Below are 25,784 nucleotides of genomic sequence, written 5' to 3' on the forward strand. Positions count from 1 at the left end.
TCATTTCAAAACCTAGCTTTCCTTTTCCAGGACAGTGTATGAGAAACCTTAGCAGAGGACAAAGAAGAAACATTGTGTTCTAAACTATCAAAGGAAGATCTGCCAGCATCATGTTTATCATCATGTTTATCATCATCTTTCACTACCAAGCACAGTTACTATATGGGAGATGCTGTACAATGCTTTTTACACATATTGTCTTATTTTATCTTATAAAAATTCTATAAAGTAGATTCAACTATTATCCTTATTTTACTAAGACCTTTAGTAGTTTAGTAACTATTATCTCTTTGCTCAGACAGGCTGATTCTAGAACCCGTTTTCTACACTATGTTAAAATGCCATTCCACCAATATCCATAGGAGGTACCATATATTTGTTTTAAGTTCTATTTCTTGTATCCTTCATAGTATTTAAAGACCTCCACCTTAGAACTAATAGCTTAAGCTTCCAATTTTGGTAAGACACTTGGATTTACTCCCTTCTGTTGTAATGCCTCACACTTGGGACTTTCTTTCTAGGGGGAAGCTTGGATGATACTCTCACCTACTCTTTCACTATGGTTTCAGACAGTACATATTTCTTTACTGAAAACTCCTTCTGGCTGCTTTCAAATAAGACAGCTGATAGGACCATCTCATTAAGACCAGTCATATTCTAGCTCAGGAGTGAATTTAAAAAAATAAGGAAAAAAAAAAAAAGACCAAGAAAGGGAAGCACTCTGAACAAGAACTTTGAGTATAAAGTTACACATCTGAGGGGCTTGGGTGGCTCAGTCGGTTAGGTGTCTGACTCTTGCTTTTATCTCAGGTCATGATCTCATAGTTTCAAGAGCAGCACGGAGCCTGCTTGGGATTCTCTCTCTCTCCACCCCTTCCCCATTTGTGCTGTCTCTTTGTCTCTCAAAATAAATAACTAAATCTTAAAAAAATTAAACTTACACATCTGAGTTCAAATTCTGATTCTATGACATTGTCCAAGCCAGCAATTTCTGCACTTTAGTTCTCTCATTTGCATAAGACAAAAATAGAAAGAAGGTAAAGTTATGCTGTATTTCATTGATCCTAAATTGCACTTTTTGCTCCCACATTTCAGCATCTATGAATAAGAACACATCTTATGATCAATGATGTGGCATAGTTTAATTGACAATATATTTACTTTCTCAATGGTACAAAAATAATGTGTCTTAGAATTGACAGTGACTTAGATTTGACAAAATAGAATATGTTCCTTAATAATTATTATATTCATTTTGCTTGATGCCTCAACATCTAATCCTCAGGTGACTTAGTTTAAGCCAATGTTTGTACATCCATTCCCTTAACAAAGATGTAACTCAGACTTAAGGAAAAGCTTTCTATCCTACTAGGAAAGACACACAGCCATTGTCATGTGACTTTTAGAATGGCTACAGCCATCTCTTTTCCAGCTTGAAATTGAAAATATTAACAAAGAAGAATAGAACCACAAACTACTAGAAACAGAGGCAGGAGCCATGTTTCACTATGCACAGAACACTGTTCTTGTTATATATGGCAATACATTTTCTTCTTACTAACAAAATACAGATCATGAATAATCAGTGTTGTGTGTTGGGGAAAGGGTTCACTGTTATACTTCTGAAATTGCCTGGGTATCAATAAATTTCCATATGAAGCTGGTTTTTAAACTCTTTTATCAATAAATAGAAAAAAGCATATAGAAATCATATTTATTATATTTTTATGTTCATCATATTTGCTCTAGAAACAAAATTAGAAAACTAGCTGACAGGACCAAAGTTTTAAATGATTCTGATATTTTATCAAATAAAAACAGTAACTCTAAGTTAGACTGCTTGGGTTTGTAACTTGCCTTCAATTCTGCCAGTCCCAGTTTTGTCATCTGTATCCAGGATAACACTGATCCTTCTCATGATGATTCTTATGAGAATATAGTGAATTAAGACATGTGATACTTGGATTACAAGATACACTACAAAACTGCAGTAATCAAATGCATATGGCACAAGCACAAAGATAGACACAGAATTTAATGTTACAGAACAAAGAGTCCAGACATAAGCCCAGATTTCTATGATTAAAGGAGATAAGAATATACAATGGGGAAAAGAGTCTCTCCGATAAATGGTGCAAAGAAAACTAGACCGCTGCATGCAAAAGAAAACTGCATCACATTCTAACAGCACACACACAAAAAAATCCAAATGGATTAAAGACCTCAGTGTGACACCTGAAACCATAACAGTCCTGAGGGAACACAGACAGCAATCTCTCTGACATCTTTTGCTAGATGTCTCCTAAGGCAGGGAAAACAAAAGCAAATATAAACTATTGGGGTTTTGTCAAAATAAAAGCTTTTGTACAGAAAAGGAAACCATCAACAAAACAAAAAGGCCTACTGCTTGGGAGAAAATATTTGCATGGAGTATCTGATAAGGGGTTAATATCTGAAGTATATAAAGAACTTATGCAACTGAACACCAAAACAAGAAACAATCTGGTTTAATTGATAGGCAGAAGACCTGAATAGACATTTTTCCAAAGAAGATTTACAGATAGCAAACACACATGAAAAGACGTCCAACATCACTAATCATGAGGGAAATGCAAATCAAAACCACAATGAGATAGCACCTTAAGCTTGTCAAAATGGGTAGAATAAAACAGAGAAAAATACTCGTGTTGGTAAGGATGTGAAAATAAAAGAACTCTTATGCATTGTTTGTAGGAATGTAAATTAGTGTATCCACAATGGAAAGCAGTATGAAGGCTCTTAAAAAGTTAAAAATAGAAATTCATATGGGAATTCTGGTAAAAGAAAACAAAACACTAGTTTGAAAATATAGGGGCACCTGGGTGGCTCAGTCGGTTAAGTGTCTAACTTCAGCTCAGGTAATGATCTCAGGGTCCGTGGGTTCAAGCCCCCATCCGGCTCTGTGCTGACAGCTCAGAGCCTAGAGCTTGCTTCAGATTCTGTGTCTCCCTCTCTCTGCCCCTCCCCCACTCATGCTCTGCTTCTGTCTCAACAATAAACAAACATTTAAAAATTTCAAAAAAGAAAAAATGTATGCACTCCTATGTTCACTGCAGCATTATTTACAGTAGCCAAAATATGGAAGCAACTCAAATATCCATCAATAGATGAAGAAAGAAGATATGGTATATACAATGGAATATTATTTAGCCTTAAAAAACAATGAGATCTTGCCATTTGCAGCAACATGGATGGACCCAAAGGGTATCATGTTAAATGAAATAAGTCAAACAAAGGAAGATAAATACCATATGATTTCATTTACATGTAGAATCTTAAAAAAAAAAAAAGAAAAAGAAAAAAAAAGAAAATGAAGAAACAAAGATAATGCAGAAACAGATCCATAAATACAGAGTGAAAACTGATGGCTGTCCAAAGGGAAAAAGGTAGGGGATGAGAAAAATGAGTGAATACAAATAGGAGATTTGGGCTTCCACTTATGAAATGATAAGTCATGAGGATAAGAGTTATAGTACAGGAAATACAGTCACTGGTATTATGGAATTGTATAATAACAGACTGTAGCTATATCTGTGAGGAACATAGTGTAATGTACAGACTTGTCAAATCACTATGTTTTATACTTGGAATTAACATAACATTATGTATCAACTATAGTTCAAAAATATGGCACTTGGAGCACAATACTTGGCCCATATTAAACCTAATAAATGTTCACTGTTATTACTATTAGGCCAATGAAATATAATTTATTTTTCTATATTATTTATGATCACCTTAGTATTTGTCATGTGGGCAATCTAATATGCTGAAGAAGGGAAAAGTTTTAGGTTTAGTCGGTAAAGTATGTTGTTAATGAGTTCAAAGGTGGTATTGGGAGGAAAAATAGACAAAATATCTGTATTCCTTTAAGCACATGGATAAGTTAAACCATGAATACATTTGAGGTTTTATAAATAAAGAAGAGGGTCTTTATGATACTGGATTGCACAGATGCCACTACTTAAATTTCAGTTGTGGCTGTAACTTCTCTATGTCAATGGTATTACAAATTGATAAGGTATAGGCAAATGAATTAGATAAGTAAATAGTAAGGAAACACTGAACAAAATGAGATCTAGCTTATTACATCTTAGGAGAAGATCAGCGTGGGTGGTTTGGGAACGGTTTGCACAAGGGACAAAGGATTGGTTACAAAAGAGTGAACATGGCTTTTAAACACAGCTGACCCATGAACAACATGGGTTTGGACTATGTGAGTCCTCTTAGATTTAAATAAATAGATTTTAAGTAAATAGATTTAAATAAATCTATTATGGTAAATGTAGTTTCTCTTTCTTATTACTTTGTTAATAGCAATTTTTCTTTAGCTTACTTTATTATAAGAATATAGTATATAATACATATAACATACAAGATGTGTTAATCAAATATTTATCTTATCATTAAGGTTTCTGGTCAATAACAGGCCAGACATTTTTGGGGAGTCAAAAGTTACACAGAGATTTCTGACTTGCAGAGGTTCAGTACCACTAACTCCTAGGTTATTCAGTGGTCAATTATAATAGAGATTATAATGAGTTTGCTTGTTCAAAAATTTGTTAGGTGTTACCGAATTCTTGTGTAACCTGCAAATGTGGTTAAGTGAAAATAAACTGTTCACGGATTCCTTCTTTAGTTGGTAATAACTTTATAATATTTTGCTGCATAGAATTAAATCCTGGAATGAGATTAGGTGGAACCCATCTTTATGATGTGGTGGCTTTTGATAATTTGCTTTCCTATTTGTGTACCCTCTTGTGAGGAATGCTTTGCCTGCCTCTGCTACCATCAAGTAGGACTAAACATATTTTGAAAGTTAAGTGGAAAGGAGGGTGTGAAATTATTTAAAATATGTCACTTGCTAATATTTCATTTGAAAAAAATCTCTGGTGGGGATTAGTTGACCACACAATTACCACTGTGATAGATTTTACATCTCATTCAAAGACTTACCTCAATAGATGTTTATGATACGTATTTAACTTTTATACTCTGTATCTGAGTGGTTTTGTTTTCAGACAAGGTGCCACTTTGTAGGTGAACTGGAGACAACCTAGAGGAAAAAAAAATAAATGTGAAAAATATTTCATAAGAAGAAACTGGGAGAAACTTGTGAGTGTTGAGGTCTGAATAATATAATTTTGGGTCATAAAAGAGTTGCTCAAATGTGAAACTACTCAAAAATCTTACAGATGTATGTTATTACTATCAAAGATAGGAATAATATGAATGAATGCAAGTCAAAGAAACATTTTAAATTCAACATCAATATAAAAATTATAAAACACAAGAACTAGATCATGAGCTATTTAATAAGATGCCAAACTTCCCTCTCATCAATGAATTTGTTGAAACAGAAGCTGGATGTCATCTGCCAGGATATCTGTATAAGGCATTTCCATTTTAGTGGACGATGCTAGAAAAGATACCATTGTATATCCTTTCCAACTTGAAGTCAACAATTCATTTATGTCTATAATTTATAAGATGTTACACTAGATTGAGAGATGCAGAAGTAAAGTCCACAGGCCCAGAAGAAGCTTCAGTCTAAATGTTAAGCCATATCATTCATTAAAAGTCCAAAATAGGGTGCTATACAAATGTTACAGAAACATAGAGGTGGAACAAAAATTTGAGAAGTAATGGAGATGATGTGGTCAGTCATCAAGAATATGTATGGGGGAAAAAAGAGAAGAAAGATACTCTATAATTTCTATTCGACCTATGTCTATAATATATATTTTGTTCACCTGGTAATAGAGCAAGAAGAAGACTTAAGAATGTGGATTTTCTATACCATGGTTAGCTTTAATTCTGTGTATGCAGTTACCATCAATTAATTCAAGTACCATTAAAACAATAAATAGTAGAAATCCAAATGTCAGCAGCTTTTCAGCTTGCAAACCATAGGAGAAAATATGTAAATAAAATCCCACTAATAACTGCTTTTCCTAGAGAATTGAAATTTAGAAACTAAAATTAGTTACCTTGTCCAATTAAAAAATGCTCAATAGTTAATAATTCTTTGCACATCTCAGTTGCCATAAAAGATCTTTGTTAAATTCTTTAGTAATGTGAGAATAATAATATGAGGTCCCTTTATGACAGGTGTAACAAATATCATAATGTTCTAATGGATTCTCTCTATTATGTGAATTAAGTTGAGAAGTATGGCTTAAAAAGTGAAATCATTGGAAATATAGGAGGAAACACATACTGCAAATTCTATGGAGCTGTCCCTATTTCAAATATTGTCTTAATGTAAAATATGTATTTTAATTTTAAGTTATAAAGGTGGTTAGAGAAGATATTCCCTAAAAGTCACAGCCTTGAATAACATCCTCCAGCAGTAAACAGGGCTGGCCTGTGTTAGGATATTGTGAAAGTGACAGTATCTGACATATGATCATAAACAACAATGTGGCTCCTGCTTTCCTTATTAGGATCACTTGATCTGAGGAAAGCCATCTACCATGTCATTAGGACATTCAAGTTGCTCCGTAAAGACAAACCTAAGATAAGGAACTAAGGCTTCCTGCTCACAGCTGATTGAGTCAGCCATATTGGAAGTGAATTCTCCAGCTCAGTCAACTCTTCAAGTGATTGAAGTTCCAGGAGACTTTTGCCTATAACATCAAGACACCGTGCCAGAACCAACCAACTAGGCTGCTCCAAACTCTATGCACAAACATGCAAATATGATCATAAATATTTGTTGTTTTTATTATAATGGCTTTATTGAGATGTAGTTACATATAAAGTTATCCAATGTATGGTATCTAATTTAGTGGAACTAAATAGATTTACAAAGTTGTGCAACCATTACCATAATCTATTATGAGAACACTTTTATTATCCTCTAAATATTTACCCAACAGCAGTCATTCATCACTCCCTCACCTCATCACCTCTGCCTCTCAGCTCTCAACCCTAGGCAACCACTGAGTTACTCCATCTCTAAACATAAAGACGTTCTGTCTCTATGCTTATTATGGACATTTCACATAGAATGATACAGTATGTGGTCTTTTGTCACTGGCTCATTTCACTTAAAATGTTCCTGAGTTTCTTCCATACTGTAGCATGTATCACTTCATTTCTTTTCATTTTACAAAATTATATATCCCTACTATCATATTTTGCCTATATTCATCAGTTAAATATTTGAAGTGTTTCCACTCTGAGCTATTATAAATAATGCTGCTTTGATCACTTATTTGTAAGTTTTGTTTGTTTGTTTTTTACTGGAAATATGCTTTCGTTTCTTTTAGGTAGTATGCCTAGGAATGGAACTGTTGGATCATATAACTCCATGTTGAGGTTTTGAGGAACTTCTAGACTGTTTTCTAAAGTGGCAGCACTGTTTTACATTCCCAAGAGCAGTGCATGATGGTTCAACTTTTCAACATCCTTGCCAAAACTTGTTATTATGTGCCTTCTCAAATTTGCCTTACCAGTGAGTGTGAAGTAGTATCTCACTGTGGCTTTGATTTGCATTTCCCTAATGACTAATCATGTTGAGAATCTTTCTCTGGTTATTAACCACTGGCACCTCTTCTTTGTACATATCACTAATTTTAAATCCTGGTCCATTAAAAAAAATGGGTCATTTGTCTTATTATTGAGTTCTTCATTATTTTAAGCTCTAAATTTTCAAGTAATTTGTAATAGATAACTAACACATTCAGTACTTCTACATTTTCTTAGAGATAGTGTGATGCTGATGCATTTTAATTTATAAGAAGAAAACTATACGGTTTTACTTGAAGATTAAAAAAAATAGCATTAGTGTATTATTAGCACTGGGACTCATAAACATTTATAGTTAAGGTATAAAAAAATAAAGAAAAAATCATCAGAAATAGAAATAAAAACATTTAAAATACATATGCTCTCCTAGTTACTACAGTGATGATTATTGATAATCCAAGGGAATTTCCACAAACTCATCATCAACCAAAACAATTTTTTCAAACCATATAGAAAAAATTGAAAAATTTTGATACTTTTTAAAAAAATTCTTCATCTAGAAATTTTCAGTGTCTCATCTAGGCATTACTTTGCTTATAAGAAATAAAGAATATTTAGCATAAAACAGAGACCTGCATTTTATAAAGCCTTTAAANAATAATTATAATAATAATAATAAATATAATAAATAATAAGCAATGTTTTTTCTTTAAAAAGTTATATTTAAAATGGGATGATTTTGAATATTATTTGATCAGTGGGTACTCATTGTGTTCAGATTTAGAAACTAGATTATGTTAAGGATTTTGTGAATATTTATTGATATTTATATTTGAAGAAAAATTATTTAGTATGGGCTTTTTTATAAATTTTTTATGTCTTTATCTTGAGAGACAGACGAAAGCAAGTGGGGGAGGATCAGAGAGAGAGGGAGACAGAATCTGAAGCAGGCTCCAGGCTGTCAGCACAGAACCCGATGCGGGGCTGGAACCCACAGACTGTAGGATCATGACCTGAGCCGAAGTTGGACACTCAACCAACTGAGCCACTCAGGCTCTCCTGGGTTTTGAAAGTTATTTATATACAATTTTTTTGCCTTCAGTTACTTTAGTGATTTAGCCTCTACCATGGGGTATAAGTATGTGAAAGACAAATACCATATGATTTCATTCATATGTTGAATTTAAGAAACAAAACAGATTAACAGGAGTGAGAGGTAAGGAGAGAGGCAAACCAGAAAACACGTTCAGGGCAGAAACAAACTGAGAGTTACTGGAGGGGAGGTGGGCAGAAGGATGGGGTAAATGGGTGATGGTGATTAAGAAGGGCACTTGTGACGAGCACTGGACGTTACATGTAAGTGATGAGTCACAAAATTATACATCTGCAACTAATATTACATTGTATGTTAGCTAACTGGAATTTAAATAAAAACTTGAAACAAAGAGAAATAGATGGCCCAAAACAAGAATGGGAAGTAAGTGAATATGTGTTTTAAAGCAACAACAGCAACTATTTATGTAGGTTAGAGAAGTGTTTCACTTCTTTTCCTCAACTAATAAGAAAGATCCTTAAAATCCCATCAAGTCAAAGAGATTTAAAAATCTCCCAACTGTATGGTCTCTCAACAATGTTATTTTTAATATAGTTTACTTCTACTTTTCTAGACTATGATAAAGAAAATTCAATCAATTTACATGGATGTTCTTATTGCAATACAGTACTTGCATTCTTTTATTCCCAAATGCTTGTTATAAATAATGAATTTAACTCAGCATATAGAAGCCCACATGCTTTCAATTTAAAATTACCATGGCATATCTAGAGAAAATGGCAGCAATAAGTGTGTTTATTTTAAATAAAAAGTTCCTAAAAGTATATCTAATGGCTTCCCCACCCCCACCCCATAACATCTGGATGAACACAAAGAATTCAACTTCTGGAATTGATAATTATATATAGAGAAAACTCTCTAAGAAGTATAAAAATATCAAAAGCAGCTCCATCTGAAGATATAAAAGTTATATTATAACCAAGTGTGACAATAAATTATCCTAATTATTTAGTGAAAGAACAAACGTGAGCAATATAATAGAGGTTCTTTAATGTAGGTATATGAATTCAAAAGGTGATTCTGTAAGTGAGAGAAATTATTTGTGGCTGTATGAAATATATTGTTCTGAGTGTTTTCATGATTTCTGTAAAATGAATCACTCTTGAATTATGGGAACGTCTTTGTGCTGTTTTCTTTTATGCTTCAGTTGTTTACATGTTATCTAAACATTTCCCCTTTCACCATTTACAAATTACTGCAAAGTAAACTTAATTTATACACTGAAGTACAATGGAGAAGCACATGTATTTTTTTTTATTTAAGGGAGTGAGTTAATTGGTATCTTTCCTATGCTCTATGGATATCCTATGATCATGTGTGGCTAATCTTACAATCTTTAAATGAAATTTAATTTGTTTGCAACTTTACAGATTTCTAAACATAAAAAAATCTCTGCAAATAATTGGATAGACAGTTAGATTTTAGTGATTTATTATCTTCACTATATAAATTAGATTAACTAGTTTGTTTTAAACATCCCTCTACTCCTGCCATATTTCATTTATTTCCCCCCCATGTATGACATACAAATAGCATAAAAATTAAAACTTCTTTCAAAATTAAAAATCTGGCATTGTACCTCTCCAAATTGACCTAAGGTTGTGCACAATCTCTGCCATTTGGTTTTAGCTACACTGGCTATCAATTCTTAAAATATCTTAATTTTTTTTTCAAAATTAGGCATATTCACTTTCTGTAAAAAAGACTCTTCCTACATCTGGGTCTTCTTTTTTAATTTTTAAAGTTTACTTACTTATTTAGAGAGAGACACAGAAAGAGCACAAGTTGGTAAGGCACAGGGAGAGGGGGAGAGAGAAGGAGAGAGAGAAGGGGAGAGAGAGAGAGAGAAAGAGAGAGAGAGAGAGAGAGAGAGAGAGAATCCCAAGCAGGCTCCTTGCTGTCAGCACAGAGCCCTACACAGGACTAGAACTCACAAGCCTGGAGATCATGACCTGAGCCAAAATCAAGAATCAGACCCTTAATTGACTGAGCCACCCAGGAGCCCCTACATCTGGGTCTTCTTTACCTTTCATGTCTCAGTTCAGCTTAAAGTTTATTTTCTGAGAGGTCTCTTTACCGTTTAAATAAATCCTCCACTTCCAATTTTGATAACATCACATTTATTTCCTTCCTGGTGGTTTTCACAATCTGCAATGATCATTTTCATGTTTCTATTTTGTTATCCACCCTCCCAGCCCAACCAACTCAAACATAAGCTACAGGAGGGCAGGGGCTTTTCCTGTCAGGTTATTTTATATCAGAAGTAGAATGGCAAATATTCCTTGAATGAATAAAGAAACGTGTACAAATGATCTAGTTGTAACTAAGGTCTTCTGAGTTGATGCAATCATGTATACTACACCGGTCATGACCTCAATTGCTTTTCTAGTTTTAAGTTCAATTAAATGATATGTTTTTTAATGAACTGTAAGCGGAAAGAGTGACATGTCAGAATGGACTTCCTTAAAAAATTTCAAGTGATATAAATATAGAATGAATAAGCAACCTCTAAACTCTACATTTCAGCAGTTGTTTTCTTTACAAATTTAATCTATCTTTTAAACATTTCACTTATGTGCAAATGCAGCATTTAGGTTTTAATCAAAATATTAAGAGAAATTCTAATACAAGTTATCTCATGAGATGCTTTTTGGGAAAAGCTGTTTTAAAAAATGAAATACACCATTTTTTTTGCAAGTAATTAAAGGCATGGATCCAATCATGCTTTTTGAAATTCTCTTTGTATGGAGAGGATAATTTATTTTTAGCTAAGAACTGAAGCTAATAACTTAGGGATCATCTTTTTTATTTTTTTTATTTTCTAAGTGTTAGCAGTGACATGAATTTGAGTAAGCTTAAGTACATTATTAAATTTGTTCAACTAGGTAGCAAAAATGGATTTAAAAGTTAAGGAGGTAAAGAGCTCTTCATAAAAAGTCAAGATATGTATATACATGTATCCATCAAGGTAGGCATTTCAAGTATTATTTCAAGATACCTAAATAGAAAATCTTGAAGTTAAAGATATGATCACCGGAAATTTCAGATATAAGAATTTATACAGAAGATTATAAAAAGAGAAGAATAGGAAATATAAGATATAAATTCATGAGTTTTTCTTTTGGTTTTAAATTTGTTTAGACTAATTGTTGCAATCATGAGCCCAATATCAGACTGTCATAAATCTTTTGGGAAAACCTCCATCCACTGGGATATTGGCTTCGATTTTGTCAGGACAGAAAAATACATTTCCTTTATGTTATACAAAGATTAGAGAGAAAAGGGAAAGAGAAGGAAATAAATCAGGGTAGATACATACCAATTTATTTCATCCTTTCCTACTTGAAAAACCAAGCCCTCTTTTTTTTCCCCTCCTAGTTTTTAATAAGATCTCACTGAGCATAGTGTCTGACATGTTTCCCCCCCATACTGAGATTTGTAGAGAATGACAAAAGATGAAGAAAAAAAAAAATCAATGTTTTTGTATACTCTCTTTTGGTTATTTCTCCAAGTAACAGGGTAAATAGTTTTAGGAATAAATAAACAGTTTCATTGATCTGCTTTGTACATGAAAAAGAATTTTTTTTTTTTTTTATTTAGTGGCTGGTGTCCCTAGGCCCTAAGCATTTTTTTTTTCAATTAAGAAAATAAAATATTCAAGGGCAAAACATCACTCATCCTCTCCAGCTCCATACACCTCCCTCTAATCCTTTCTTTTTAATCCTCATTCCTCTTCTCCTCCTAGCACTGATTGTAGGATGTGGCCCACTGGAGAGTAAAATTAAAACAAAAAAGCAAAATACAAAGTCATAAAAATGCATTTAATGGTTCTTTTGTTTATAATAAAATGCATGGTTAATTGTAAGACAGACAAACAAACAAACAAACAAGTCTTTTCTGGGTTCTTAAAATTTACAATTGCTGCATGGTTTTAAGCCTCAATTAAATGAGGAGGCTTAATAGGCACATATGACTTTAATTATGTGAGATGTCCCAATATTCTTTCTAGATTTACTAAGAAAACTGCAGCAGCGTTTCATTTAATCTATTTTATTAAAAATATTGAATTATATTTTTAAAGCTTACTGTAGTAGTTTTCATTTTGTCTTTGAGTTTTGTTCAATAATAAATAGATCTCTAAGTATTCTTAATATGAAGAAAAGCCTTATTAATAAAATTGCCATTTAGATAAATTTCTTAGACTGAGTAATAAAAATGTTACCAATCATGCGGCACATAAAGTAAGCATTCAAAACATTCTTGCCTTACAGTAATGAAAGCTGTTATTGCTTATTCAGTAATTAAGAAAAATACATAATCACAAGGGGGAAAAAAAATCACAAATCCAAAATGGCAATGCCATGCCAAGAAGTTCTGCAACTAAGTATGAGTTTCCATAGGAGAGCATTAGACTTAAAGGTTAAACAACAAGACTAGTCAGGAAATTTGGACATTTGTTTATAACTTGTCAGGGCAAAGTGATGTTTAATGAGATGTATCCTTTTTTCACTTGGTCCTTGAAACTGAAGCAGGTTGAGAAGAGCAGATCTGGGATACAAGCAAACAGTTGAAAAGCAGGCAAATGAATATGGCCAAATAGTGTAAGAAATATTTTCCTATCAAAGGAAAAAGAAGAGTCCCAGTGCAATTAAAATAGCAATTGCTCCTTTCATCACTGTCAGGCAAAGCAAGAGGGAGTGGTAGAGACCATAGCTAAGTAGAGAGCACCTGCCTAGACCCGTTTGTTCCCCAGGCCCTACTTATATTCACCACCTGAAATGGTGGCCAATAGAGTCAAATCTGCAAATTTCTCAGGAGTTATAAATCTGGATTTTTATGTGAAAAATCCATGATCATAATCTCGATGTTTGCTCGATTACAAAAACACTATTTTTGTTGGCAAAAGAAAACATGTCTACTGCATATTTGAGAGGAAGTGGGAAGAAAAAAGAATACATTTTATTTTCAACCATAGAATTTTAGTTTGGTGTGATCTATGGTATTTATTCCAATCCAAATATTTGTGAAAAACCAAGTTGTGAATAGATCATATACAGATTTCTATCATGTTAATAAATGTAAAATTCAATTTTTAATGGTTAATATAATCTCTTCATACATGCATCATGATTTATTTATTCAGTCTCTAAGTGATGGATGGACATGTGCACTAATTCCAATATTTTATTAACAGAAAATATTGTAAACGAAAAACTCTAATAACTTATATTCACCTGTTTATCTTTTACCTTGATTATATAATATCAGACAACCTAATTTTAATACATTTGCTATTTTAAAAGTGCCATTGTTGCTGTGTGTATTTTTTTAATCATTAGCAAATTTTAGCACCATTTTGTGTTTATTCTAATTTAAATATCCTCTTTTATAGGCAAGTTAAATTATAAGTTTTTATAATTAGGTAAATTAAATATTCTTTAAGTTGTAGGTAATTTTATTTACTCGAGTTACTAACTTTTTACTAATAACTGTGTACACTGGTACAATAAAAATAACTCGTATGTTGCCACTAAACATTTGCTCAATCTAAAGGCATATAATATTCAAGAAATCAAAGTATTACCACAAAGCACAAAATTCAAAAAAGAATCTCCATAGCACATTAGCACTGGTGTATTAATAAGCAGTACTTTAAGAAGTACATACTTTGTTCTCTACAATTTCAGATTAGAAGCTATAATAAATTTGTAGACCTGATAAACAAAATGATTCTATAAATCCTAAGTAGAGCTGTGCATGTATTCTCTGTTTTATACGGCATTATAAAACTAACTCAGATTTGATATACATACAAACATCACATGCCATCTAACGTTTTTGAACACTTGATAAATTATCAAACATATTATATTATCAGTCCTCAAGTGATTTAGGAGACAAAGTAAGTCAAAGTTACATTTTTGAGTTAGGTATCATATTTGAATTTATGTAAAAGTTTGAAAAATTATAAATTAAATCTTTCCTGAAGAAGAGAGTAATCTCCATAGGTACAGGAAGGAGACAAAAAGACCTCCCCCCCAAAATCCAAAAGACAAAAAACAAAAACAAACAAAAACACACATTTGTTGTCTTGCAGGAGTACACTGACATATACTAATATACTAAATTATTGTGTCAAAATTTGAAAGATAAATTGGCAATTTCAAATTTATACCAGGACCATACTGAGAGCATTCAATCTAAAAACATTTATATACCTCTAGTAATTTATATTCATTTTAATTCCTTCCCTGTTTATAGAAACATAGCAAACTTTTACCACTTAAAGATCCTCTTTTTTGCTACAATTTTATGCTTTTGTTTCAAATTATCAATCAAATTTAGGTTAATTGTAATAACAAGTTGTTTTTTTCTTTCTATTCTTCTTGGCTCACAGCACTTAACTTTCTTTCTCTGCCCCCTCCTGTGCGTTTTAAAAAATGAAAGCCCATATTCCCACACTGAAATATTTGTTCTCTTTAGTAAGATTCTTTCTGGCTTCAGGGAGAATAAATTTACAGAGACATCCTGGGACTTTGAGACTCTAATGATACAAATTTTTACCTTGCATATCTATTCTTGACTTTTCCTTCTATTTGAATAAACATCCCCTAAAGAGAATACTGGCTTTGTGACTTACTTTATCGAATAAATTATGCAGCGCTTCTGTCTGCAACTCATGTGAGTGATGCGAAATAAAGCAGACGTAGCTGTTGGACATCATTTTAGCCCCTCTGTCTGATTGGCAGATCACAGGAAGGAAAAAATGTCCCATGAGCCCCTCTGTGAGGTCGTTACCAACTGATTGAGTATTCGCTTTAAATATCTGAAACCCAGGTGTGTTGTAGATTAGCACAACTTACAAGCACTGTGTGGAGATTTTTTTATGATAATTGTTGCTTTTATTTTTTATTTCCCTGAACTCAAAGATAATTAATGTCAGTATGTGTCCTGGTATCTGACTCTCTTAATTGGTCCTATGGTGCCTTGGGTGTTTGAAAATCCACTCACTTAAAGCCTTCTTCTTTTTCCTTTTTTTCTTTTGACTTGTTTTCCTGGAGCTGTTCTTTAGTGCCTAAAATATTTGATTACATTTAATTGTGATGTCTTCAATTTTGTGCACCTGCTGCAATTTACATGAGGGGGGAAAAGGCTTGCAGAAGCAGAGAGAAAAAAAAAAAAGTAAGAGGGGGAATTAAATTTTTAAAGAATTCCCCTGCACAGGGTAATTGGGGTTAAATATGGAAACAAAATAAACTTAATAGGTAGTTAGATTTTTCTAACTACCATGGTTATACAAAAAAAGGTTCTAAATCAAAACTGCTATGTCATATATACCCTTAACATATATTTTCACATTTTTTTAAAAGGCTTTTGGTTTCTGAGGGACATCATATTTACTCTAAACTTAATACCTTTTATTAAAGAGCCCAGGGGGAGACAAGAAGAAAATACTGAATCAGAAGCCTAGTTGGATGGGTTTTGTTTCTTATAAATTTTTAATGAAACATACCATTGCTTTTTATTTCAACAAGCGTTGAAGCATTTTATCACCATTTTCTACTAATGTTTTTGTTTTGTTTTTGTTTCATGGTGGTGAAAATGGCCAAAAGTTTCCTGGAAGCATGTGAAGTACCTTTGTAAATGTCGTAAGTAAAATATACAGAACAAATAATATCAACAAAGAACTATAAGTTTCAAAGAATGATACTGACCTGAATATCAGTTCCAACTGATCATACAATAACTCAACAGAGGCAGAGGAAACAACAGAGTATCTACTGCATTTACAGTAGAAGAAATAAATCACCTTTATTTCTCTCTCCCTTTCTCTTTTGTAAAACCATCAGTTTCTTTTCCATTTAGTTTTAAGGAGCAGTGAAATCTAAATCTGCTTCACAACCTTGCTTTTAGAGGAGAAATAATTAGATCTAGTCCTTATAGTCATAATGGCAATGATGCACAATAGGAACTCTATTTTATATATGTCAAAACAATTCATTGATTTACAATAGACATTCTTATTTATATTTTTTTAATGTTTACTTATTTTTGAGAGAGACAGAGACAGAGCATGGGCGGGGGGGCGGGGGGGTGGCAAGCAGAGAGAGACAGAGACATAGAATCCCAAACAAGCTCCAGGCTCTGAGCTGTCAGCTCAGAGCTCAGCACAGGGCTTGAACCCACGAGCAGTGATATCGTGACCTAAGCTGAAGTTGAATGCTTAACTGACTGAGCTACCCAGGGACCTCTAGACATTTTTATTTAAAAAATATTCTAAGGGTCAAGAAGGCAAAGTGGTACTCTGTCAGAGGACTAGTTCTAGTTTTGTCCAATCAAAGAGATCTCTCTGTTTCACAGCAACTTGAAATGTCTGCTTTGAAATTTGACTGCATTGGTGAATAAGAATATGAAATATACCACCTCATTCTATTGTTTTCTATAATAATTTATTTCTCCATGTTTTACTGATGTTATCATTTTTGTCCTGAAAATATTCCAAATTGCTTAAGCATGAGGGTAGTAAATAAAATGATTAATGAATGTGTAATATTTGTCATTTTCAAAATTCTTTCACATCCACTGTCTTAATTGATTTTCATAACAATGCTGTGCCACAAACAATAATTCCCACAAATATAGGATTCAAGTTTGTTTTTTCATTCTTGTATCAGTAGGGTTTCTATTATCTTATAATGGGCATTCAGGAGATAATTAATAAATTGTTGATGAGTGAATTAATGAATAAATGAATGAAGTAGTATCTATACTTAGTAGTTGCTCAATAAAATCTCAGCTCATTTAAATATGTTTGGGACTTTCATCAGAACACACGTTCTTAGAATTTAAACCTAGTGAATATACATCATAGGCCATGTGCTAGACACAGGGGTGTGTTTGGGCTAATGGTTTGACCAGAAGTCTCTTTATATGAGACTGTGGGATTGAGGACCCTCATGAAAGTGAAATCTCTGAATTCACTTGAGATAACAGAATGGGCAAGTATGAGCCAAGGAAAATGGTGGCCACTGGTTGTTCAACAGATCTGTTACAGATATGTACAGATATGTTACACGAGTTGCTTCCCCTACACAATTTGCACAACCATTTGCAATGACCCTAGTAAAATATGTTGCTCCATCCCAGTCTCTATGGATAACTCTTAGGCTTCTACATTCTACATTAAAGTACCAGTTTTGTTTTATAAAGGATTATAAAGCAAATCCAATTACTGCAGCATAAGAACACATAGGAAGCAACAGAGGACTTCTGTACAAAATAAGACACAAGAAAGGCCCACTTTGACTTGGGCACCTAAACACATGGACAATATGTACCAAGTCAGTAAGGAGCTCTAGGACAAAGTGACTAAGAAACAAGGAAACATGAACAGTTTCCTGGTAACTGAATCATTCTCCTTCACATACCTAAATTATTGTTATTAGGGCTGAACCAAAGAAATACTGTTTGCTTTGCTTTGTCATATGGTCAGTGCCACCTGTGTATCTAAGGGACCCCAGGTTACACATAGTGTCTACCTAATCGTCCTTCTACAATCTTTCTGTCTTCCAGGAAACACTGGCCATTGGATTTCTGGAATATGTCATGCCTCCATCTACCTCAGGATTCACTCCATCCTCTGTGTCTCCTGAGTCATCCTTTAGAGGTCAGCTCAAGTCACGTCCTAGAGGAAACCTCCTTCCCTAAAAGACACCTTAGTTCTGATTCCTTTTTTTGTGTTCCAGAGTATTTCATAACATGTTCTCGGTTTGTGTGCAGGTATTCACATTACTATTATTTTCTCTCTCCTACTTGACTCTGTGCTCCATAAGTGGAGCTAATACATCTGTGCCTAGGTTTGTTCCCTATGCTAGAACCATATTTGAGGGTTGACTGAATGAAGCATGAACATACATTTACACGAGTTTCTATCTTTATCACCTTTTACCCAGGTAACCATCATCTAGAATACAAGAGATAAAAAATGCATACAACTTCCTTTATTTAGGTAATTTGTATTACCACACACAACTGTCCTGGCTCTATCTGGTTTTGATGTCTACCGGTGAGTTTGGTGACACATATATATATACAATCAGAATGTACATTAATTAAACATAGTCATACTAAATATAAAATTATGCAATAATGAAAAAATAGGCACATATGTGTCTTTGTGCTTCAACATAGTGATGAACATTACTTTTATTTTCTCTATTAGTTGAAATATACACTTATACAGAACAATTAGTGGGCCAGTTCCAAAAGGTTTATAAATAAACATTAGAAAAGGAAACTTTGGGGATTATAGACTAGAAGCTAGAAGTTTAGGTCCCATTAGGGCAGAGCATGAATAGGGATGATAGCATTTGCCCCTGCCCCCTGACTTCCCTGCTGGACTCTAAGCTTCATGAGGTCAGAGTCCACATTCTCTCTCCTCCACCACAGTGCCTGGCTTATATTAGATCTTCATAAATGTCTGTTACTATCTGATTCATTCACTACTTTTTCCATGGAGGGGAACCAATAGCAAACCCTTTGGAAATGAAGTCACATGGCAACTATGTGCCAAAGGGAAAGTGTTCCTGGACTATGTTGGGCAGTGATTAATGATGCATACTGTTCCCAGGATAAAAGCAGGCAGCAGACTAATGGTCTTGCCTTATCAAACCATTCTCATCTCCTGGATTTTGAGGCTTCAACAACTCTAAAGTCTATGGTCTTTGTGTTTATCTTCCTTTATCTCCAATGCTATTTTTTCCATTCTCCCCTCTATCTCTTCTTTTCTCCCATTTCCTCCTTCTCCTTCCTCCTTCTATTCTTTTAATAAAAAGTTCATTCTCCTGGTTTTTCACCTGAGCCCAAGATGACTTTCAGTACTGGTATTCAGTCAGGCTGACTGAAACATGACATGGGGAAAGGATCTGGAAAGTAGCCAGTTGGAAAAAGGCAATAGCCTCCCTCTAGTCTACTGGATAGTCAAGAATCTGTAGCAGGCCACATATGGTAGGGGCTCAGTGAGGTCAATGAAACTCTCCCACTAGAGGGACACACATGATATGACAAAGGCCATTTGTCACAGTGATATAACTGCTCTTACTATGATATGGGCCGAACAAAAAATTAGTCACTGATTCCAGAAAATTCCATCTGAACAATACTACAGATGTAATTTTTCATTATAGTTTCCTTTTCTCTATCCTTTGACTGTTATTTTGGTTTTTATTTAGTTGATATTTACTGAGTGTGCATCGCCTAGATTAAAAGTTATGTGACATGATGTTTCAAAGTCGGTATGCTAAATGTGGTCTAGGGACCAGCAGCAAAGGTACCACCTGAGACTCTCGGGCTTCATCCCAGACCTGCTGAATCAGGTTTGCATGTTAACAAGATCCCCGCATGATTTGTCTGTACATTAAAAATTCAAAAAATGCTTTCAAAGAGCACTGATTGTGGACTTTTACAGGCCTGAAATTGAGGATACGTAACTCTTCTGTCAATTTATTTACCTGTAAAATGGAACTTATTTTTTTCTCAGGATTATTGTAAGGATACAAAGAGATCATATAAGCGAAGGACAGCTTAGCAGAGTTCTGACACATACTGAGTCACAGGAAATGATAAAGCTACATAATAAATACAGAGCTCAAGAGAACAATGACATTTTGAACGATGCCATAATTGCTTCTTTCCAAGCAATACAGAGGATATGAAAATCTGAGAAAAATTAACCTTGTTCTGGGCCTCTGGTAGTGTCCATTATAACTTTTAGTAACAGGTAAAGATATCAAACGATTTTGCAATAGCCATAAAGGAGGAGATGGGAAGTAACATCAATTGAATGCTTTTACAAATATCATCTCATTTAATTCTTATAACAACCCAGTGAAGTATGTAATACTAGAATATGAGGCATTATACAGATGAGAAAGGCTTGAATATAATAAATATAAGTGACCTGCCCACGATTGCAGGTCTGCAATCATAAATAAACTGTGATGGGGCACAAAGCAATGATTACCACTGAATAATTGTCTCCGTGCCCATTTCCTGTTACTCAAGAGCATCCATATAAATATGAAATGACTGAAATGTTCCTTATTTCTAGTGTTTTTTCATGATGGACAGTGCCATAGAAAAATGGAAGGAATTTACCAAACTCTTTACGTTACCTGCAAAAGATTATCCGGAAATTTTATTTATTACTTATTTTCTATAATATATTTATTCTCAAGGTCGCTAACTTGGGTATTTTTTCCCCCTTTAACAAAGGGAGAGAAAGGAATGAAAGAGGCAAACTGAGAAGGCATTCAAATTACTTCCTTTATTATAGTTGTCCAGTTATTTAGTCAAACATGGATGACTTGGTGAAAATGAGGATTATTTGAAAGGAATATTTCTCTCAATAGCATGTAGGCTGTGGAAAGAGCTTTGTTTGTGTGTCTAGAGAACAGAAGATGAGAGACAGCAGTGGTCATGCCTCTTCTGTTTGGTGGCATGTGGTGAATAATTGATCATCCTTCTCTTCTGATCCAATCACAAATCTCTCAGTGTGCATGTCTACATGTGTCATGATCACAATTAAGCCAGCAGAGGATCCTGATGAACCCAGGAGGCTTCCTTCTATCTGAGATGCCATTTATAACCCAAATGAAAAATTAAATGGGAAAAGCAAGAAAATGCCTCTGAGGTTTTACTGTTTTTTCTTCCTCAACCTTTACTCTACCCTGTATTGTTTGACAAGGCAGACCACACATTCTCCAAGCAAATGCCATACTCAAGGTGCAAGCCGAAGAACTGAATTCATGTAAGAATTTACAAGAGGAGACAGAAGCTTCTAATTGGCAACAGCACTACTACTCAATTTTTAAAGGAAACTTTTGCAGTGCTTTAAAACAGTAATTCAACCCATTATTATTCTAAGTGCCTGATAATTTTAGATTATCCCAGATGAAAAGGAATATATATGTTTATACTTTCAGGAAAACAATACCTGTTAAGTCAAGGAGTATATTTTCAGGATCACATTTTTTTTCTTTTATATTTTTCAGGTTTACATTTTCAGTTGTCATAGTATGTATCAGTTACTTGTTGAATACAACATTTTGAGGCAAAACAGAAGATTTTCTAATGTGGAACTAGATTTCAGAACCTAAAGCATCTTTAGGAAAAATTTGGAGCCTACCTAGGAATTGAGTATAACCATATCTCTTTTAGAACAATTCTTTGTATTTGGCTTTTTGCCCCCACCCCACCCCCACCCCCAGTGAAAAAGACAAATCCTGAAATGCCTCCTCATTAAGGAAAAAGTAACTGCAAAGACAGCATATTTCTAGAGTAAACAAATCTCCCAGAGGCTGTATTTTTGATAAGTATTTGTGCAGTGCTAGTTGAAGGTTTAACGGTGTGTAGTGTTTCACTTTAATAGTCAGACTAGCAAGCTATAACAAATGCACTTTAAAAACTTTACACTCTGTGAGCTGTGCTTTGACAGGCCTTCCTTGGAATCAGGAGGTAATACTGCTTCTCAGTGAGCCATAGTTACATTTCAAGCTGAAGAGGAAATTATTCTTGAACCATTGGATCTGTTGGTAATTTGTGGCTCAGTTTATGGTGGTCTTTTAAAATTCACCCTGTCTCACTAGGTTTGCCCAGATAGAGCTCAGATTGAAGAGATTATGCAAAGGTGATGACTGCTTACAGAAGGCAGCAGCCTAAGTTGGGAATTCAGTCAGTCAGAAGTCTGTATGAGTGTGCTAATCAACAGTACGCACCAAAGCCCAATTATGCCCATTGTATAAATGTTGCATTTTTTACTTAGACATGTAATAGGTGAAGGTATTCCCAGAAAACATAGCAAAATACAAAAGCTATGTGAAACTTTCCATAATAATTTCATATATAAACTTTTTCAACAACCCAACACAGTCAGGATGAGTAAATCACTTTATATATAAGGATATACATATGTGCACGCATACATATATGTACACATGCACATACATATACCCATACTTGTTTTCTCACAAATGTCTGTATTTCCCCCATTACCATATATTTAACATAGTTTCCATAATCATTACTTATATTTCAAAACTTAATTGGGGTTTACACATATAGGTTGTGTACCAGACTTCTAGGTTTCAAATCCTCATTTTTTCAGGACCACTCTTGAAATATTCTTAACCTCCTTGAATCTCAGTTTCTTCAACTATCAAGAAGAAAATAATAATACCAAAGTCTAACTTCAAAGTCGCAAGAATTTGATAATGCAAGTAGTGTGCTTTGTATATGAAGTATATCAAAATGAAAGTTATAAATATTATCTTCTCATAAGAAAAACAGTTTCTGGAAGAGCAAGTATTAAAGACTTAACTACTACTTAATGGCTGCTAGTTATTATTTTTCTGGCTGCAAACATCTGGTTTACTAGTACTGGCTTAGCATGTTCAAGGATCAAGGGTCATGTGATACAACTCAAGAGCAGAACGTAAAGCCAGGAAACCTAGAATCAAGAAATGAAAAGCCATGAGGTATCATAGTTTCTACTTTCTTGATGCCTTACTTGCTGGGGTCAAATAGGCTCTTCTTGACTTTGTGCTTCCCCTGATTTTTTCACAGATAATACCCACACAGCTCTTGAGAATGTGTCCTTGGCTCCACCCACGTGCTACCGATGAACTGGAGAGAGAAACCACGTGCCCAGCCTGCACTAGGAATCCACTCCTGACCCACGCAGCTGTGTCACAGACTTCAGGTACTTAGAGCCCACTCTTGTTGGTAAATATAGAAGTTCTCAGATCTGGGGAAAATTAAGAGCTGCCCACACTTCCCAAAATATGCTAAAGACAATGTACATATTGATTATAATCTTTGGTTAAGTAAAAGCATGAAACAAAAGTATACTCTCATACCGTAAAATTTATTGTTCATTGAGTGTTGTGATTTTTTTCCCTTTCCTCCTACTAGTGGCTTGAAAAATTTCTTAGATGTGTTAGTCCATATATACCTTGGAAAGTACATTTGTAGTAAACCTAATTTATTTTTCCCATGATTCATGAGCAGCCTCAGGGCTAAAAATTGGTTCACCAGACATCAGAATTAATCTTGACTGATCCTAGTCACATTGTAGAAAAAATTTACTCACTTATGATATAATTCTTTTGTTGTAGCTATTGTTATTGCTATTATATTCTTTATTCTGCAATTGAAGCTCAGGAAGAGAAAAGAAAACATTGCTGATTAATTGAGTTTTTCAGTTAATCAGTGGTTCACTCTATTTAGAATCTCAGTGGGTTTTCTGAGGAGATTCACAAGGAAACCTTGTTGGGTGTAATACAACTTAATAAGCATGATGTAGAGAGTTTTCGAAAAAGAAGTATTCCACAGGGAGTTTCTCAAAAATATTGTCAGCTATAGATGGTACTCAGACATTCATGGATTTGAATGCTGCCTCTGTGTGATAAGAAAACTTCAATTCAGAGAAAGATCAAAAGACCAGTAGCAAACATATTTCTTCCTAAAAATACAGAAGCATATAGGAATGAATGTGTCCTTAAGACTCTACGTTATGCACCTCATCCTGGAGTCCAGGTTCCCTGCACTGTCAAGTCACAAACAGATGCATATAAAACGGATGCATTCCTATAATTTCCTTATTCATACTTCTAAACGTTTATGCTTTCAGAAAAGACTCAAATTTATCTTATTAAAACCCTCCAATTTTAGTTGCCGATCATTTATTATTATCTTTTGAAGCTGCTCAAAATAAAATTAAACATTATTTTCACAGAAAATAAATTATTTCACACAACAAAATTTATTTCACACAAAAATAGGAGATGGGTGAAGAATGTGAACACGTTAGAAGCATTTTCATAATTTTTTCTAAATGTGATCTCAGCAGATTTATGAAATACACCCATTCTGAGTTCATGTAGGAAGTTACTTTTTAAATCATATTGGCTTAGATAAGAATTACTAAATAATAATATTGTTCAATTTTAAGTATAAGCAGTAGATACTATGATCACAGCAGAGGAGAAAATGAGGATATTAGAATAGTGGGGTGATATAATTCCTGCTCTAAAATAATTTATGATGTTGCTAGAAATTGGAGAATTAGAAAAAATAACCAATTAAAGGATAAGGCAGTATAATAAAGTGCTAAATCATGCAGATGCAACAGAACTTCAGATATGAGAGATCACCTGTCTCTGGCTTCATACATGACTCCATGGTGAGAAGGGCAAGATACATTGCTGAACTGGATTATAACATTGCTTACAATTTTCAGACTATATTGAATTAATGGAAATTTTTACCAGTAGCTGTTGCCTTGTAACAAAGAGCCATATGGACAAAAATGCTGAGAATTCACTAGGAAGTGTCATTTGTATAGAAAGAAAAGAGAAGTTAATACTTTAAGATTTTTATTCAATCTGTGTAGAGAAAAAATTAAGGACACTCTAGGTACATACCTTGGCAATGACAATCTAGCAATTTCAAAAAGTTGATTATTTAGTATTTCCTAATATATTTTCTTCGAATAAAATATGTTGTAGAGAACGGGAAGCTAGCTGTTGGAGTTTAAAGAAAACAACATAAAAAACCTCTTGCCTTTGGAAAAGAACTAGTGAAAGTGAATCACAGGCAGGATAAGAGCAGTTTTATAAATCAGCAAAGATGAAAACATAGATGCACCTGGACCATAATGGAATCTGAAAAGCTACCGCATTCTCCAGGATTACTATGCCTTTTCATCTTGATATTTCTATAGATTACAATACATGGTAAAGTGATAACTGACAACTAGGGAGAGCAAAGTGTATTTCCTGATATTCAACATAATCGTGAGAGTATCCAGAATTTGAATTGATGAAATCTGAATGCTGCTGAGTAATACAGGTGTCTCCCAGTTTACACAACATCTGTGTTAATAGCTCAGAAAAAGTGACTCTATAGACTTGCAGAGAAACCCAGAAGATTCAGAGACTTGATGACTGAACGAGAAATGATACTGCAATAACCAATGTTAAGATTGTTAGGAATCAGCCAATGTACAACAGGAACTTAAAGGGTCAGATATTTCATTGTAATATTATTTATAAGAACCAAGATATTGAAGCAAACTGTGTCCATCAACAGACAAATGGAT

General features: G+C 33.9%; 1 protein-coding gene across 1 annotated transcript in view; it reads right to left on the bottom strand.

Moving 5' to 3' along the window:
- The window catches only part of TENM2 (teneurin transmembrane protein 2), a 3,267,991-nt gene that overhangs the window by 2,638,454 nt on the left and 603,753 nt on the right, over window positions 1-25,784 (bottom strand). The window contains exon 5 of the mRNA XM_077757352.1: window positions 4,996-5,095. The gene's annotated coding sequence lies outside the window, so the exon portion shown is untranslated. The remainder of the gene's footprint in view (window positions 1-4,995; window positions 5,096-25,784) is intronic.

Source organism: Crocuta crocuta, unplaced genomic scaffold (genome assembly GCF_008692635.1).
Source record: "Crocuta crocuta isolate KB4526 unplaced genomic scaffold, BGI_CrCroc_1.0 scaffold131, whole genome shotgun sequence".
In the NCBI taxonomy this organism is placed as follows: Eukaryota; Metazoa; Chordata; class Mammalia; order Carnivora; family Hyaenidae; genus Crocuta; species Crocuta crocuta.